At 29.5% G+C, this 19,212-nt stretch overlaps 1 long non-coding RNA gene across 2 annotated transcripts; it reads left to right on the plus strand.

The window, feature by feature from the left end:
• Positions 1-15,220: 15,220 nt before the first annotated feature.
• LOC136201116 (uncharacterized) lies at positions 15,221-18,453 on the plus strand. 2 transcript variants are annotated; one of them, XR_010673687.1, is made up of 4 exons: positions 15,221-15,667; positions 15,786-15,898; positions 17,501-17,634; positions 18,184-18,453. It is a non-coding gene; the product is annotated as an uncharacterized lncRNA (long non-coding RNA). The 2 variants fall into 2 exon arrangements; XR_010673688.1 differs by having other exon boundaries at positions 15,221-15,660.
• Positions 18,454-19,212: the final 759 nt, after the last annotated feature.

A 19,212-nucleotide genomic window follows, 5' to 3' on the forward strand; every position in this document is an offset into this window, starting at 1 on the left:
TTGATTTGAGGAGCTTGAATTTCTACTTGAACCTGCACTTGTCACAAAAAAAAAATATTAAACATCTATTAAATCAAGTCCAAATTTTGGATTAACTTCTAATATATAATATATAATTTTGAATTTATGTTACATATTTGGAGAGCTTTCACTTTATTTTCAAGCTTGTGAATATACTGCATCTGCTTCATTCGGTACTTCCTAGAATATTGTCTGCTTGCTAGAATCCTAAGGCAAAAAACATATATAAGAATCTCGACATCGCAATTTACATATAAAAATTCCAAGAAAAGATTTTTGACAATTTACATGTTGATTAGAAACTATATATTATTACAAACATATAATAAATAAAATGAATAAATTCATAACATAAAAAATTTTCAATTTGTAACAACATAAAATGCCTTTTAATTTCTTCAAAAAAATAAAAAATAAAAAAATGCCTTTTATAATGAATTTGTTATGTTTTGAATGTTTGACACACCAGACAACTCTCATGACAACTCTCTGGCCTATCAAAGGAAAAAAGGAAATAAAATTACTGTGGTTTATTGTTAGAAATTGAAAGATGACAATGCGTAGTTTAGAAACTTCGAGGATTATAGTTGTAATTCTGATTTGCTGGGCCTGCAGGTCTTCTGAACATCTCTGGTACTTGCTGATTAACCTTATGAATGTTCCTCAATACATCTATTTCCTTTTGAAGTTCCTCGTATTGAGCTACACAAATAAATTGAAATCTCATCCCTTAAATAATTTAGAAAAATAGAGTGTATTATGTACTCCAGAAGTATAATAGAAATTATCACGGACCTTCTTTGAACATAATTTCACTAGAGCCTAAAGGAAGTTTTTTCATAATGGTTTGATTTTCGAGACGAAACAAGCAGTTTTGTTGATCAGTATACTTGATTCGAGGAGCTTGAATTTCTACTTGAACCTGCATTTGTCACAGAAAAAAAAAATAAACATCTATTAAATCAAGTCCAAATTTTGGATTAACTTCTAATATATAATATATAATTTTGAATTTATGTTACGTATTTGGAGAGCTTTCACTTCATTTTCAAGCTTGTGAATATACTGCATCGGCTTCATTCCATACTTCCGAGAATATTGCCTGCTTGTTAGAATCCAAAGGAAAAAACATATATAAGAATCTCGACATCGCAATTTACGTATAAAAATTCCAAGAAAAGATTTTTGACAATTTACATAATAGCCATATGTTGATTAGAAACTTTATATTATTACAAACATATAATAAATAAAATGAATAAATCCATAACATAAAAAAATTTCAATTTGTAACAATATAAAATGCCTTTTAATTTCTTCAAAAAAATAAAAAATAAAAAAATGCCTTTTATAATGAATTTTTTATGTTTTGAATGTTTGACACACCAGACAACTCTCATGACAACTCTCTGTCCTATCAAAGAAAAAAAGGAAATAAAGTTACTGTGGTTTATTGTTACAAATTGAAGGATGACAATGCATAGTTTAGAAATTTCGAGGATTATAGTTGTTATTCTGATTTGCTGGCCCTGCAGGTCTTCTGAACATCTCTGGTACTTGCTGATTAACCCTATGAATGTTCCTCAATACATCTATTTCCTTTTGAAGTTCCTCGAATTGAGCTACACAAATAAATTGAAATCTCGTCCCTTAAATAATTTAGAAAAATAGAGTGTATTACTCCAGAAGTATAATAGAAATTATCACGGACCTTCTTTGAACATAAGTTCACTTGAGCATAAAGGAAGTTTTTTCTTAATGGTTTGATTTTCGAGACGAAACAAGCAGTTTTATTTATCAGTATACTTGATTCTAGGAGCTCGAATTTCTACTTGAACCTGCACTTGTCAGAAAAAATAAATAAATAAATAAACATTTATTAAATCAAGTCTGAATTTTGGATTAACTTCTAATATATAATATATAATTTTGAATCTATGTTACTTATTTGGAGAGCTTTCACTTCATTTTCAAGCTTGTGAATATACTGCATCTGCTTCATTCCGTAATTCCGAGAATATTGCATGCTTGCTAGAATCCAAACGAAAAAACATATATAAGAATCTCGACATCGCAATTTACGTATAAAAATTCCAAGAAAAGATTTTTGACAATTTACATAATAGCCATATGTTGATTAGAAACTATATATTATTACAAACATATAATAAATAAAATGAATAAATTCATAACATAAAAAAATTTCAATTTGTAACAACATCAAATGCCTTTTAATTTCTTCAAAAAAATAAAAAATAAAAAAATGCCTTTTATAATAAATTTGTTATGTTTTGAATGTTTGACACACCAGACAACTCTCATGACAACTCTCTGGCCTATCAAAGAAAAAAAGAAAATAAAGTTAATGTGGTTTATTGTTAGAAATTGAAGGGTGACAATGCATAGTTTAGAAACTTCGAGGATTATAGTTGTTATTCTGATTTGCTGGCCTTGCAGCTCTTCTGAACATCTCTGGTACTTGCTGATTAACCCTATGAATGTTCCTCAATACATCTATTTCCTTTTGAAGTTCCTCGTATTGAGCTACACAAATAAATTGAAATCTCGTCCCTTAAATAATTTAGAAAAATAGAGTGTATTACTCGAGAAGTATAATAGAAATTATCACGGACCTTCTTTGAACATAATTTCACTAGAGCATAAAGGAAGTTTTTTCTTAATGGTTTGATTTTCGAGACGAAACAAGCAGTTTTGTTGATCAGTATACTTGATTCGAGGAGGTTGAATTTCTACTTGAACCTGCACTTGTCACCAAAAACAATAAATAAATAAATAAACAACTATTAAATCAAGTCCAAATTTTGGATTAACTTCTAATATATAATATATAATATATAATTTTGAATTTGTATTACGTATTTGGAGAGCTTTCACTTCATTTTAAAGCTTGTGAATATACTGCATCTGCTTCATTCGGTACTTCCGAGAATATTGCCTGCTTGCTAGAATCCTAAGGAAAAAACATATATAAGAATATCGACATCGTAATTTACGTGTAAAAATTTCAAGAAAAGATTTTTGACAATTTACATAATAGCCATATGTTGATTAGAAACCATACATTATAACGAACATATAATAAATAAAATGAATAAATTCATAACATAAAAAATTTTCAGTTTGTAACAACATAAAATGCCTTTTAATTTCTTCAAAAAGAAAATAAATAAATAAAATGCCTTTTAATTTAATTCCTATAATGAATTTGTTATCTTTTGAATGTTTGACACAGCAGACAACTCTCATGACAACTCTCTGACCTATCAAAGAAAAAAAGGAAATAAAGTTACTGTGGTTTATTGTTACAAATTGAAGGATGACAATGCATAGTTTAGAAACTTCGAGGATTATAGTTGTTATCCTGATTTGCTGGCCTTGCAGGTCTTCTGAACATCTCTAGTACTTGCTAATTAACCCTGTGAATGTTCCTCAATACATTTATTTCCTTTTTAAGTTCCTCGTATTGAGCTACACAAATAAATTGAAATCTCGTCCCTTAAATAATTTAGAAAAATAGAGTGTATTACTCGATAAGTATAATAGAAATTATCACGGACCTTCTTTGAACATAATTTCACTAGAGCATAAAGGAAGTTTTTTCTTAATGGTTTGATTTTCGAAACGAAACAAGCAGTTTTATTGATCAGTATGCTTGATTCGAGGAGCTTGAATTTCTACTTGAACCTGCACTTGTCACAAAAAAAAAAAAAAAATAAACATCTATTAAATCAAGTCCAAATTTTGGATTAACTTCTAATATATAATATATAATTTTGAATTTATGTTACGTATTTGGAGAGCTTTCACTTCATTTTCAAGCTTGTGAATATACTGCATCTGCTTCATTACGTACTTCCGAGAATATTGCCTGCTTGCTAGAATCCAAAGGAAAAAACATATATAAGAATCTCGACATCGCAATTTAAGTATAAAAATTCCAAGAAAAGATTTTTGGCAATTTTCATAATAGCCATATGTTGATTAGAAACAATATATTATTACAAACATATAATAAATAAAATGAATAAATTCATAACATAAAAAAATTTCAATTTATAACAACATAAAATGCCTTTTAATTTCTTCAAAAAAATAAAAAATAAAAAAATACCTTTTATAATGAATTTGTTATGTTTTGAATGTTTGACACACCAGACAACTCTCATGACAACTCTCTGGCCTATCAAAGAAAAAAAGAAAATAAAGTTAATGTGGTTTATTGTTAGAAATTGAAGGGTGACAATGCATAGTTTAGAAACTTCGAGGATTATAGTTGTTATTCTGATTTGCTGGCCTTGCAGCTCTTCTGAACATCTCTGGTACTTGCTGATTAACTCTATGAATGTTCCTCAATACATCTATTTCCTTTTGAAGTTCCTCGTATTGAGCTACACAAATAAATTGAAATCTCGTTCCTTAAATAATTTAGAAAAATAGAGTGTATTACTCGAGAAGTATAATAGAAATTATCACGGACCTTCTTTGAACATAATTTCACTAGAGCATAAAGGAAGTTTTTTCTTAATGGTTTGATTTTCGAGACGAAACAAGCAGTTTTGTTGATCAGTATACTTGATTCGAGGAGCTTGAATTTCTACTTGAACCTGCACTTGTCACCAAAATAAATAAATAAATAAATAGACAACTATTAAATCAAGTCCAAATTTTGGATTAACTTCTAATATATAATATATAATATATAATTTTGAATTTGTATTACGTATTTGGAGAGCTTTCACTTCATTTTCAAGCTTGTGAATATACTGCATCTACTTCATTCGGTACTTCCGAGAATATTGCCTGCTTGCTAGAATCCTAAGGAAAAAACATATATAAGAATATCGACATCGCAATTTACGTATAAAAATTTCAAGAAAAGATTTTTGACAATTTACATAATAGCCATATGTTGATTAGAAACCATATATTATAACGAACATATAATAAATAAAATGAATAAATTCATAACATAAAAAATTTTCAGTTTGTAACAACATAAAATGCCTTTTAATTTCTTCAAAAAGAAAATAAATAAATAAAATGCCTTTTAATTTAATTCCTATAATGAATTTGTTATCTTTTGAATGTTTGACACAGCAGACAACTCTCATGACAACTCTCTGACCTATCAAAGAAAAAAAAGGAAATAAAGTTACTGTGGTTTATTGTTACAAATTGAAGGATGACAATGCATAGTTTAGAAACTTCGAGGATTATAGTTGTTATCCTGATTTGCTGGCCTTGCAGGTCTTCTGAACATCTCTGGTACTTGCTAATTAACCCTATGAATGTTCCTCTATACATCTATTTCCTTTTGAAGTTCCTCGTATTGAGCTACACAAATAAATTGAAATCTCGTCTCTTAAATAATTTAGAAAAATAGAGTGTATTACTCGAGAAGTATAATAGAAATTATCACGGACCTTCTTTGAACATAATTTCACTAGAGCATAAAGGAAGTTTTTTCTTAATGGTTTGATTTTCGAAACGAAACAAGCAGTTTTATTGATCAGTATACTTGATTCGAGGAGCTTGAATTTCTACTTGAACCTGCACTTGTCACAAAAAAAAAAAAAATTAAATAAACATCTATTAAATCAAGTCCAAATTTTGGATTAACTTCTAATATATAATATATAATTTTGAATTTATGTTACGTATTTGGAGAGCTTTCACTTCATTTTCAAGCTTGTGAATATACTGCATCTGCTTCATTACGTACTTCCGAGAATATTGCCTGCTTGCTAGAATCCAAAGGAAAAAACATATATAAGAATCTCGACATCGCAATTTAAGTATAAAAATTTCAAGAAAAGATTTTTGGCAATTTTCATAATAGCCATATGTTGATTAGAAACTATATATTATTACAAACATATAATAAATAAAATGAATAAATTCATAACATAAAAAAATTTCAATTTATAACAACATAAAATGCCTTTTAATTTCTTCAAAAAAATAAAAAATAAAAAAAATACCTTTTATAATGAATTTGTTATGTTTTGAATGTTTGACACACCAGACAACTCTCATGACAACTCTCTGGCCTATCAAAGAAAAAAAGAAAATAAAGTTAATGAGGTTTATTGTTAGAAATTGAAGGGTGACAATGCATAGTTTAGAAACTTCGAGGATTATAGTTGTTATTCTGATTTGCTGGCCTTGCAGCTCTTCTGAACATCTCTGGTACTTGCTGATTAACCCTATGAATGTTCCTCAATACATCTATTTCCTTTTGAAGTTCCTCGTATTGAGCTACACAAATAAATTGAAATCTCGTCCCTTAAATAATTTAGAAAAATAGAGTGTATTACTCGAGAAGTATAATAGAAATTATCACGGACCTTCTTTGAACATAATTTCACTAGAGCATAAAGGAAGTTTTTTCTTAATGGTTTGATTTTCGAGACGAAACAAGCAGTTTTGTTGATCAGTATACTTGATTCGAGGAGCTTGAATTTCTACTTGAACCTGCACTTGTCACCAAAAAAAAAAAAAAAATAAACATCTATTAAATCAAGTCCAAATTTTGGATTAACTTCTAATATATAATATATAATTTTGAATTTATGTTACGTATTTGGAGAGCTTTCACTTCATTTTCAAGCTTGTGAATATACTGCATCTGCTTCATTATGTACTTCCGAGAATATTGCTTGCTTGCTAGAATCCAAAGGAAAAAACATATATAAGAATCTCGACATCGCAATTTACGTATAAAAATTCCAAGAAAAGATTTTTGGCAATTTTTATAATAGTCATATGTTGATTAGAAACTATATATTATTACAAACATATAATAAATAAAATTAATATATTCATAACATAAAAAAATTTCAATTTATAACAACATAAAATGCCTTTTAATTTCTTCAAAAAAATAAAAAATAAAAAAATACCTTTTATAATGAATTTGTTATGTTTTGAATGTTTGACACACCAGACAACTCTCATGACAACTCTCTGGCCTATCAAAGAAAAAAAGGAAATAAAGTTACTGTGGTTTATTGTTACAAATTGAAGGATGACAATGCATAGTTTAGAAACTTCGAGGATTATAGTTGTTATCCTGATTTGCTGGCCTTGCAGGTCTTCTGAACATCTCTGGTACTTGCTAATTAACCCTATGAATGTTCCTCTATACATCTATTTCCTTTTGAAGTTCCTCGTATTGAGCTACACAAATAAATTGAAATCTCGTCTCTTAAATAATTTAGAAAAATAGAGTGTATTACTCGAGAAGTATAATAGAAATTATCACGGACCTTCTTTGAACATAATTTCACTAGAGCATAAAGGAAGTTTTTTCTTAATGGTTTGATTTTCGAAACGAAACAAGTAGTTTTATTGATCAGTATACTTGATTCGAGGAGCTTGAATTTCTACTTGAACCTGCACTTGTCACAAAAAAAAAAAAATTAAATAAACATCTATTAAATCAAGTCCAAATTTTGGATTAACTTCTAATATATAATATATAATTTTGAATTTATGTTACGTATTTGGAGAGATTTCACTTCATTTTCAAGCTTGTGAATATACTGCATCTGCTTCATTACGTACTTCCGAGAATATTGCCTGCTTGCTAGAATCCAAAGGAAAAAACATATATAAGAATCTCGACATCGCAATTTAAGTATAAAAATTCCAAGAAAAGATTTTTGGCAATTTTCATAATAGCCATATGTTGATTAGAAACTATATATTATTACAAACATATAATAAATAAAATGAATAAATTCATAACATAAAAAAATTTCAATTTATAACAACATAAAATGCCTTTTAATTTCTTCAAAAAAATAAAAAATAAAAAAAATACCTTTTATAATGAATTTGTTATGTTTTGAATGTTTGACACACCAGACAACTCTCATGACAACTCTCTGGCCTATCAAAGAAAAAAAGAAAATAAAGTTAATGAGGTTTATTGTTAGAAATTGAAGGGTGACAATGCATAGTTTAGAAACTTCGAGGATTATAGTTGTTATTCTGATTTGCTGGCCTTGCAGCTCTTCTGAACATCTCTGGTACTTGCTGATTAACCCTATGAATGTTCCTCAATACATCTATTTCCTTTTGAAGTTCCTCGTATTGAGCTACACAAATAAATTGAAATCTCGTCCCTTAAATAATTTAGAAAAATAGAGTGTATTACTCGAGAAGTATAATAGAAATTATCACGGACCTTCTTTGAACATAATTTCACTAGAGCATAAAGGAAGTTTTTTCTTAATGGTTTGATTTTCGAGACGAAACAAGCAGTTTTGTTGATCAGTATACTTGATTCGAGGAGCTTGAATTTCTACTTGAACCTGCACTTGTCACCAAAAAAAAAAAAAAATAAACATCTATTAAATCAAGTCCAAATTTTGGATTAACTTCTAATATATAATATATAATTTTGAATTTATGTTACGTATTTGGAGAGCTTTCACTTCATTTTCAAGCTTGTGAATATACTGCATCTGCTTCATTATGTACTTCCGAGAATATTGCCTGCTTGCTAGAATCCAAAGGAAAAAACATATATAAGAATCTCGACATCGCAATTTACGTATAAAAATTCCAAGAAAAGATTTTTGGCAATTTTCATAATAGTCATATGTTGATTAGAAACTATATATTATTACAAACATATAATAAATAAAATTAATATATTCATAACATAAAAAAATTTCAATTTATAACAACATAAAATGCCTTTTAATTTCTTCAAAAAAATAAAAAATAAAAAAATACCTTTTATAATGAATTTGTTATGTTTTGAATGTTTGACACACCAGACAACTCTCATGACAACTCTCTGGCCTATCAAAGAAAAAAAGGAAATAAAGTTACTGTGGTTTATTGTTACAAATTGAAGGATGACAATGCATAGTTTAGAAACTTCGAGGATTATAGTTGTTATCCTGATTTGCTGGCCTTGCAGGTCTTCTGAACATCTCTGGTACTTGCTAATTAACCCTATGAATGTTCCTCTATACATCTATTTCCTTTTGAAGTTCCTCGTATTGAGCTACACAAATAAATTGAAATCTCGTCTCTTAAATAATTTAGAAAAATAGAGTGTATTACTCGAGAAGTATAATAGAAATTATCATGGACCTTCTTTGAACATAATTTCACTAGAGCATAAAGGAAGTTTTTTCTTAATGGTTTGATTTTCGAAACGAAACAAGCAGTTTTATTGATCAGTATACTTGATTCGAGGAGCTTGAATTTCTACTTGAACCTGCACTTGTCACAAAAAAAAAAAATTAAATAAACATCTATTAAATCAAGTCCAAATTTTGGATTAACTTCTAATATATAATATATAATTTTGAATTTATGTTACGTATTTGGAGAGATTTCACTTCATTTTCAAGCTTGTGAATATACTGCATCTGCTTCATTACGTACTTCCGAGAATATTGCCTGCTTGCTAGAATCCAAAGGAAAAAACATATATAAGAATCTCGACATCGCAATTTAAGTATAAAAATTCCAAGAAAAGATTTTTGGCAATTTTCATAATAGCCATATGTTGATTAGAAACTATATATTATTACAAACATATAATAAATAAAATGAATAAATTCATAACATAAAAAAATTTCAATTTATAACAACATAAAATGCCTTTTAATTTCTTCAAAAAAATAAAAAATAAAAAAATACCTTTTATAATGAATTTGTTATGTTTTGAATGTTTGACACACCAGACAACTCTCATGACAACTCTCTGGCCTATCAAAGAAAAAAAGAAAATAAAGTTAATGAGGTTTATTGTTAGAAATTGAAGGGTGACAATGCATAGTTTAGAAACTTCGAGGATTATAGTTGTTATTCTGATTTGCTGGCCTTGCAGCTCTTCTGAACATCTCTGGTACTTGCTGATTAACCCTATGAATGTTCCTCAATACATCTATTTCCTTTTGAAGTTCCTCGTATTGAGCTACACAAATAAATTGAAATCTCGTCCCTTAAATAATTTAGAAAAATAGAGTGTATTACTCGAGAAGTATAATAGAAATTATCACGGACCTTCTTTGAACATAATTTCACTAGAGCATAAAGGAAGTTTTTTCTTAATGGTTTGATTTTCGAGACGAAACAAGCAGTTTTGTTGATCAGTATACTTGATTCGAGGAGCTTGAATTTCTACTTGAACCTGCACTTGTCACCAAAAAAAAAAAATAAATAAACATCTATTAAATCAAGTCCAAATTTTGGATTAACTTCTAATATATAATATATAATTTTGAATTTATGTTACGTATTTGGAGAGCTTTCACTTCATTTTCAAGCTTGTGAATATACTGCATCTGCTTCATTATGTACTTCCGAGAATATTGCCTGCTTGCTAGAATCCAAAGGAAAAAACATATATAAGAATCTCGACATCGCAATTTACGTATAAAAATTCCAAGAAAAGATTTTTGGCAATTTTCATAATAGTCATATGTTGATTAGAAACTATATATTATTACAAACATATAATAAATAAAATGAATATATTCATAACATAAAAAAATTTCAATTTATAACAACATAAAATGCCTTTTAATTTCTTCAAAAAAATAAAAAATAAAAAAATACCTTTTATAATAAATTTGTTATGTTTTGAATGTTTGACACACCAGACAACTCTCATGACAACTCTCTGGCCTATCAAAGAAAAAAAGGAAATAAAGTTACTGTGGTTTATTGTTAGAAATTGAAGGATGAAAATGCATAGTTTAGAAACTTCAAGGATTATAGTTGTTATTCTGATTTGCTGGCCCTGCAGGTCTTCTGGACATCTCTGGTACTTGCTGATTAACCCTATGAATGTTCCTCAATACATCTATTTCCTTTTGAAGTTCCTCGTATTGAGCTACACAAATAAATTGAAATCTCGTCCCTTAAATAATTTAGAAAAATAGAGTGTATTACTCGAGAAGTATAATAGAAATTATCACGGACCTTCTTTGAACATAAGTTCACTAGAGCATAAAATAAGTTTTTTCTTAATGGTTTGATTGTCGAGACCAAACAAGCAGTTTTATTGATCAGTATACTTGATCTGAGGAGCTTGAATTTCTATTTGAACCTGCACTTGTCACAAAAAAATAAAAAAATAAATAAACATCTATTAAATCAAGTCCAAATTTTGGATTAACTTCTAATATATAATATATAATTTTGAATTTATGTTACGTATTTGGAGAGCTTTCACTTCATTTTCAAGCTTGTGAATATACTGCATCTGCTTCATTCCGTACTTCCGAGAATATTGCCTGCTTGCTAGAATCCAAAGGAAAAAACATATATAAGAATCTCGACATCGCAATTTACGTATAAAAATTCCAGAAAAGATTTTTGGCAATTTTCATAATAGCCATATGTTGATTAGAAACTATATATTATTACAAACATATAATAAATAAAATGAATAAATTCATAAGTTCACTAGAGCATAAAGGAAGTTTTTTCTTAATGGTTTGATTTTCGAAACGAAACAAGCAGTTTTATTGATCAGTATACTTGATTCGAGGAGCTTGAATTTCTATTTGAACCTGCACTTGTCACTTCATTTTCAAGCTTGTGAATATACTGCATCTACTTCATTCGGTACTTCCGAGAATATTGCCTGCTTGCTAGAATCCTAAGGAAAAAACATATATAAGAATATCGACATCGCAATTTACGTATAAAAATTTCAAGAAAAGATTTTTGACAATTTACATAATAGCCATATGTTGATTAGAAACCATATATTATAACGAACATATAATAAATAAAATGAATAAATTCATAACATAAAAAATTTTCAGTTTGTAACAACATAAAATGCCTTTTAATTTCTTCAAAAAGAAAATAAATAAATAAAATTCCTTTTAATTTAATTCCTATAATGAATTTGTTATCTTTTGAATGTTTGACACAGCAGACAACTCTCATGACAACTCTCTGACCTATCAAAGAAAAAAAAGGAAATAAAGTTACTGTGGTTTATTGTTACAAATTGAAGGATGACAATGCATAGTTTAGAAACTTCGAGGATTATAGTTGTTATCCTGATTTGCTGGCCTTGCAGGTCTTCTGAACATCTCTGGTACTTGCTAATTAACCCTATGAATGTTCCTCTATACATCTATTTCCTTTTGAAGTTCCTCGTATTGAGCTACACAAATAAATTGAAATCTCGTCTCTTAAATAATTTAGAAAAATAGAGTGTATTACTCGAGAAGTATAATAGAAATTATCACGGACCTTCTTTGGACATAATTTCACTAGAGCATAAAGGAAGTTTTTTCTTAATGGTTTGATTTTCGAAACGAAACAAGCAGTTTTATTGATCAGTATACTTGATTCGAGGAGCTTGAATTTCTATTTGAACCTGCACTTGTCACAAAAAAAAAAAAAAATTAAATAAACATCTATTAAATCAAGTCCAAATTTTGGATTAACTTCTAATATATAATATATAATTTTGAATTTATGTTACGTATTTGGAGAGATTTCACTTCATTTTCAAGCTTGTGAATATACTGCATATGCTTCATTCGGTACTCCCGAGAATATTGCCTGCTTGCTAGAATCCAAAGGAAAAAACATATATAAGAATCTCGACATCGCAATTTAAGTATAAAAATTCCAAGAAAAGATTTTTGGCAATTTTCATAATAGCCATATGTTGATTAGAAACTATATATTATTACAAACATATAATAAATAAAATGAATAAATTCATAACATAAAAAAATTTCAATTTATAACAACATAAAATGCCTTTTAATTTCTTCAAAAAAATAAAAAATAAAAAAATACCTTTTATAATGAATTTGTTATGTTTTGAATGTTTGACACACCAGACAACTCTCATGACAACTCTCTGGCCTATCAAAGAAAAAAATGAAATAAAGTTACTATGGTTTATTGTTAGAAATTGAAGGATGAAAATGCATAGTTGTGAAACTTCAAGGATTATAGTTGTTATTCTGATTTGCTGGCCCTGCAGGTCTTCTGGACATCTCTGGTACTTGCTGATTAACCCTATGAATGTTCCTCAATACATCTATTTCCTTTTGAAGTTCCTCGTATTGAGCTACACAAATAAATTGAAATCTCGTCCCTTAAATAATTTAGAAAAATAGAGTGTATTACTCGAGAAGTATAATAGAAATTATCACGGACCTTCTTTGAACATAAGTTCACTAGAGCATAAAATAAGTTTTTTCTTAATGGTTTGATTTTCGAGACCAAACAAGCAGTTTTATTGATCAGTATACTTGATCTGAGGAGCTTGAATTTCTACTTGAACCTGCACTTGTCACAAAAAAATAAAAAAATAAATAAACATCTATTAAATCAAGTCCAAATTTTGGATTAACTTCTAATATATAATATATAATTTTGAATTTATGTTACGTATTTGGAGAGCTTTCACTTCATTTTCAAGCTTGTGAATATACTGCATCTGCTTCATTCCGTACTTCCGAGAATATTGCCTGCTTGCTAGAATCCAAAGGAAAAAACATATATAAGAATCTCGACATCGCAATTTACGTATAAAAATTCCAAGAAAAGATTTTTGGCAATTTTCATAATAGCCATATGTTGATTAGAAACTATATATTATTACAAACATATAATAAATAAAATGAATAAATTCATAACATAAAAAAAATTTCAATTTGTAACAACATAAAATGCCTTTTAATTTCTTTAAAAAAATAAAAAATAAAAAAATGCCTTTTATAATGAATTTGTTATGTTTTGAATGTTTGACACACCAGACAACTCTCATGACAACTCTCTGGCCTATCAAAGAAAAAAAGGAAATAAAGTTATTGTGGTTTATTGTTAGAAATTGAAGGATGACAATGCATAGTTTAGAAACTTCGAGGATTATAGTTGTTATCCTGATTTGCTGGCCCTACAGGTCTTCTGAACATCTCTGGTACTTGCTGATTAACCCTATGAATGTTCCTTAATACATCTATTTCCTTTTGAAGTTCCTCGTATTGAGCTACATAAATAAATTGAAATCTCGTCTCTTAAATGACCTTCTTTGAACATAAGTTCACTAGAGCATAAAGGAAGTTTTTTCTTAATGGTTTGATTTTCGAAACGAAACAAGCAGTTTTATTGATCAGTATACTTGATTCGAGGAGCTTGAATTTCTACTTGAACCTGCACTTGTCACAAAAAAAAAGTAAATAAATAAACATCTATTAAATCAAGTCCAAATTTTGGATTAACTTCTAATATATAATATATGATTTTGAATTTATGTTACGTATTTGGAGAGCTTTCACTTCATTTTCAAGCTTGTGAATATACTGCATATGCTTCATTACGTACTTCCGAGAATATTGCCTGCTTGCTAGAATCCAAAGGAAAAAACATATATAAGAATCTCGACATCGCAATTTACGTATAAAAATTCCAAGAAAAGATTTTTGACAATTTACATAATAGCCATATGTTGATTAGAAACTATATATTATTACAAACATATAATAAATAAAATGAATAAATTCATAACATAAAAAAATTTCAATTTATAACAACATAAAATGCCTTTTAATTTCTTCAAAAAAATAAAAAATAAAAAAATGCCTTTTATAATGAATTTGTTATTTTTTGAATGTTTGACACACCAGACAACTCTCATGACAAATCTCTAGCCTATCAAAGAAAAAAATGAAATAAAGTTACTGTGGTTTATTGTTAGAAATTGAAGGATGACAATGCATAGTTTAGAAACTTCGAGGATTATAGTTATTATTCTGATTTGCTGGCCCTGCAGGTCTTCTGAACATCTCTGGTACTTGCTGATTAACCCTATGAATGTTCCTCAATACATCTATTTCCTTTTGAAGTTCCTCGTATTGAGCTACACAAATAAATTGAAATCTGGTCCCTTAAATAATTTAGAAAACACTACAAGAAAATTGTGAGTTAGCATCCGAAATTAGCGACTGGATTTTATTCGGTCGCTAAATAGCAACCGAATCGGTCGCTAATTATTTTGCCATGTTGCAAAATGTGTCGGGCTAATTGACTCCTATTTTACCAACCTGAATTTTTGTTCAGCAACAGGCCACGTGGTTGCAAAATAAAATAAAAGAAAAAGTAAAATAGAAAAAATAAAAAAGGAAATAAAAATATAAAAAGAAAGAAGAAAAGGGTTTTGGTCATCTCTCTCTTCAAGCCCTAATTCTTTTCTCGCTTCGAGACCCAGTTCCTCTCTTTCTCTTCAAGCCGTAATTCTTCTCTTCATCTTCAAGCCGCAGTTCCTCTCTTTGTCTTCAATCTCTAATTTCAGAACTAGTATCCCTAATTCCTCTCTTTCTCTTCGATTCCTCTTGGATAACTCCTTTAATTTCTTAGCGCTAGAGGTTAGAGCGTGGAACTCAAATTATTCTTCCGCTCAACCTTAGATCTCCCTTATAGCAGCAGGATACAAGACAGGGTTGAAGCTCTTCTGAGTTACCAAAGAGGAGAAAAAGTTAATTTCAAGGTGCTAATGCCTCTGATTTCTTTTCTCTTCATGGTCATTCCCTTTAATCCGGCTACTACTCATGGCTGGTCTATTCAAATAGGTTTTGGTGTTATGAAGCACGTTGGAAGAAACTTTTGGTCAGTGGTAACTTTTCTATCCTTTGATTTTTTATTTTTTCCTTCTAATATCCTATCATTTTTGTTATATGTTCTGAATTTTGACCAATGTTACCTATTAAACTCTGTAGTTGTGCCTTGTTTAGGTGTTTTAGGATGTATAATTGGGTTAATCGGTCTTTGTCCTCACCTCTTTACATAGCTTGGAGTTTTCAGACCAAATCCACACTTGCTGGCCTCACTGGTTACAACTATCAAGGTATTACACTCACTGATTGAAAATAAATGATCTTTAAGAATTTATTTGATTAATTGGTTCTTTGGGAATGGTCAAGATGTTTGTTTTATGAAATGTGTTATTAAGTTCATTATGTGCATGTAAAATACTTGCTGGGATTATGAATCAAGGGTAGAAATTTGAACTCTGGTTTGCTATAAAAAATACATCAAATAATATGATAGTATACAAGATAGAAGATGAATAAGTTGAAGAGAAATGGCATCAACATGTAAAGGATTCAAGCAATTGACATCATGTAGGCAAATTGCATAATTAACATCAATGAGGTTCCACTTTATCTGAAAGACAGAGTTTGCATGATAAATCATACCTTGTTAATAAAGAGCATACCACATTTTTGTGGAAATTGAGAGTTTCTAGAGAAAGGAAAATAATTGTACAATGATAAACTTGTTACAACATCTTATTTATACATGCATAATGTGAATGTGGATGATCTAAAAGTGAAGTACAAATTAACTAAACAACCATATTTCTTTAATCCCCTGCATTGTTGTCCTAGCTAACTTTAGCTTGCTAGATCGGAAGCTTAACATGTTGCATTTCTGCTGAAGTATTTTAGCTCCCTCGGAACGGAAAGGCCGGATCCACTACGGTCCTCTGCTGGATCTCCTTGGGGTGTGGCTGCTTTCATCATTTTGGTGCTTATTTTGGTCCAATTCCAGTCTTCCTTTATTGATAGCTGGTTTTGATATCTATATATACTTCTTATCAGTAACGGATTCTGGATTCACTATTAGTCTGTCTTATGAAATTTTCCAGTACTTATAGTAATTAGTGGCTACTCAAATCCCTTTGGATTCAGTCAAGTCCCTCTGAATTTGTCACTGCTTCTTGTGTTGGATTTATTTTGTCCTCATATATATTGATTGTAGAGTCTAATCATATATTTTAAACCACCCGCTGCCCATAAGTTCTGTTTCGTTACATGTTAATTTGGAAGGTCCCTACATTAGGAGAAACTTCTCTGTTGATTCAATATGAGTTAAAATTTATCTGCAGCACTTGTCTTGTCTGGCATCTTGCTGTAGCTAGTTCAGTTTGACATTTTGCTTGTTAGTTGATTCCCTGATTTGATTATTTTTCTTGGGTTTTTTCAACAGTTATAAGATAAGGAAACATGAAATTGGTTTTGGACGTCTTAAGATATATCTCAAAAGATGATTTTAGAGTTCTTATTGCTGTTGAGATGGGCATGAACTCTTATTTTTGGTATTATTTTATCTCTTTATTTTGTTTATAATATCTTGATATCTGATAGACATTTAAGATATATTTGAGTTATTATAACTTCAATAGGCATTGTGTTATTATAACTTCACATTCTGTTGATAATTTCATTCACCAAAAGTTAACTTTTAATTTGTACTAATTTACATTCTTGTGCTGTTACAACTTGCCATGGATATTTTTATAATTTTTGTGAAGCAATTCTCTTTTTCAAATGTATGTTTAATTTTTACATTCTTGTCCTGCTCCTCTTATTTCCGATTTTTCGTTTTCTTTTTTCATTTGTTTTCTTCTTCTAATCCTTTTTCATGTATAATTTCTTCTCTACAGATTTAGGGAGAACTTAATCGTTGTACAAAAAGTGGATTGCTGGAGTTTGTTGATCTGTTTCTATTCAGTTTTCAGTTTCGATCAGATTCAGGACTAAAATCGTTGGAGTTTGTGGGTTAATACCTATGTGCAAGGTAAAGAGTTTCCTCTTGCGAATTTACTATATTGAAGCATGTATTGTAGTTGACTTTAAGCCATGTTCCTTAAAAATTGGTTATCAAATGCTGAGTCCGCTATTTTGAGACTGTCCCGTTGTTCATGCTCTGCTGTCTCCGCTATTCATGCTCTGATGTCCTGTTTTTGTTACTGTCCTGCTGTTTTTTTAACTATGCTATGTATTTAATGCTTGTTGTTTCGTACTGTGTTTCTTTAGATTTGAACTCCTTATTTCCAAGCTGGGCTGTCTTCGTAAATCATGTTGTGTCATAACTTTTATGTCTATTATTCCATACAGAATTTGTAGTTTACATTTGCCTATGATTATGAAAGTTGTTGCATGTCCTGTTTCCTAATATTGTGTCCTTTCGATTCTTGGCTGCTGGCATAAAAAATCATTAACACATGTTCTGTCTCCTTGCTTGTGCATTTGTGCTATTTTAATTTTCAAATTAAATGGATGATACGAACTTGTTTTATTGGAGTTGCAACGTGATTGTCATTTCGATTTGTTCTGTTTATTGTAGGAAACTTATGAACATCTTACCCAAGTTAAAATTGAACAGACAATTGAGTCAATTGTTCACTCCATTGATGAATTAAGAGCGTTCGACCTGGCTGGAGGGCTTAATAGGGATGATGGCATTTTTGGACCGGGTTCAGCTGCTTCCGAGTATTATCATGACCGGTATCCTAGAGATTTAAGATCATTGTCATTTAAAGTTCTGCTGATGAATCTAATTACGTGTTAATACTGTAATTCTTGAGATAAGAACAACACTCGAGACTTATGCCTTAATGGCTTCAATGTTTATATAAATATATATATTGACTTAATCTTTGAATATTATTTATGAATGTATATTTTCGTTTCATGAATTATTAATTAAATATGTTCAATTTATTGTGAAGTTTGCTTGTAATTGTAATTATAAATAATCTTAAATTTGATTGGTAATGTCATCTTCAATCATTGTTGGGTTTGTTGGAACATGCATTACATAAACTAGGTATTGATCCATGGTTTGGTTATTTGGTGTTTGATGTGTTTGATAAATTGGGTAGTAAGATGAGACCAGGTGAGGGTGAGGCTGGGGGATATAATGTGTGTATGTGTGCATATATTGCTGCTGATCATACTGTCCATATATATTAGTGCAGTCCGTAAGAAAATTTGATGAGAAAAAGTATCGAAAATTTTACCAACGGAAATTCTGTTGAAATTCGTCGGTAAACGATATGTGGTGCATGGTGCTTCTTTGCCAGTTAGCAACCAGATTCGGTCGCAAAAACAGGTCGCAGAATTTACAACCGCAGTTTGTAACCGACTATTCGGTTGCTAAATGAGCAACCGATAATGAAAATAACAGGTTGGTGATGTTACCAACACGCTACTTAGCGACCGAAGTTATTCGGTTGCTAAATGCTAGATTCCGAATGCTAAACAGCATTAGCAACCGAATTAGCAACCGAAAATTCGGTTGCTAACTCACTGTTTTCTTGTAGTGAAAATAGAGGGTATTACTCGAGAAGTATAATAGAAATTATCACGGACC

Source organism: Euphorbia lathyris, chromosome 7 (assembly GCF_963576675.1).
Source record: "Euphorbia lathyris chromosome 7, ddEupLath1.1, whole genome shotgun sequence".
NCBI lineage: Eukaryota > Viridiplantae > Streptophyta > Magnoliopsida > Malpighiales > Euphorbiaceae > Euphorbia > Euphorbia lathyris.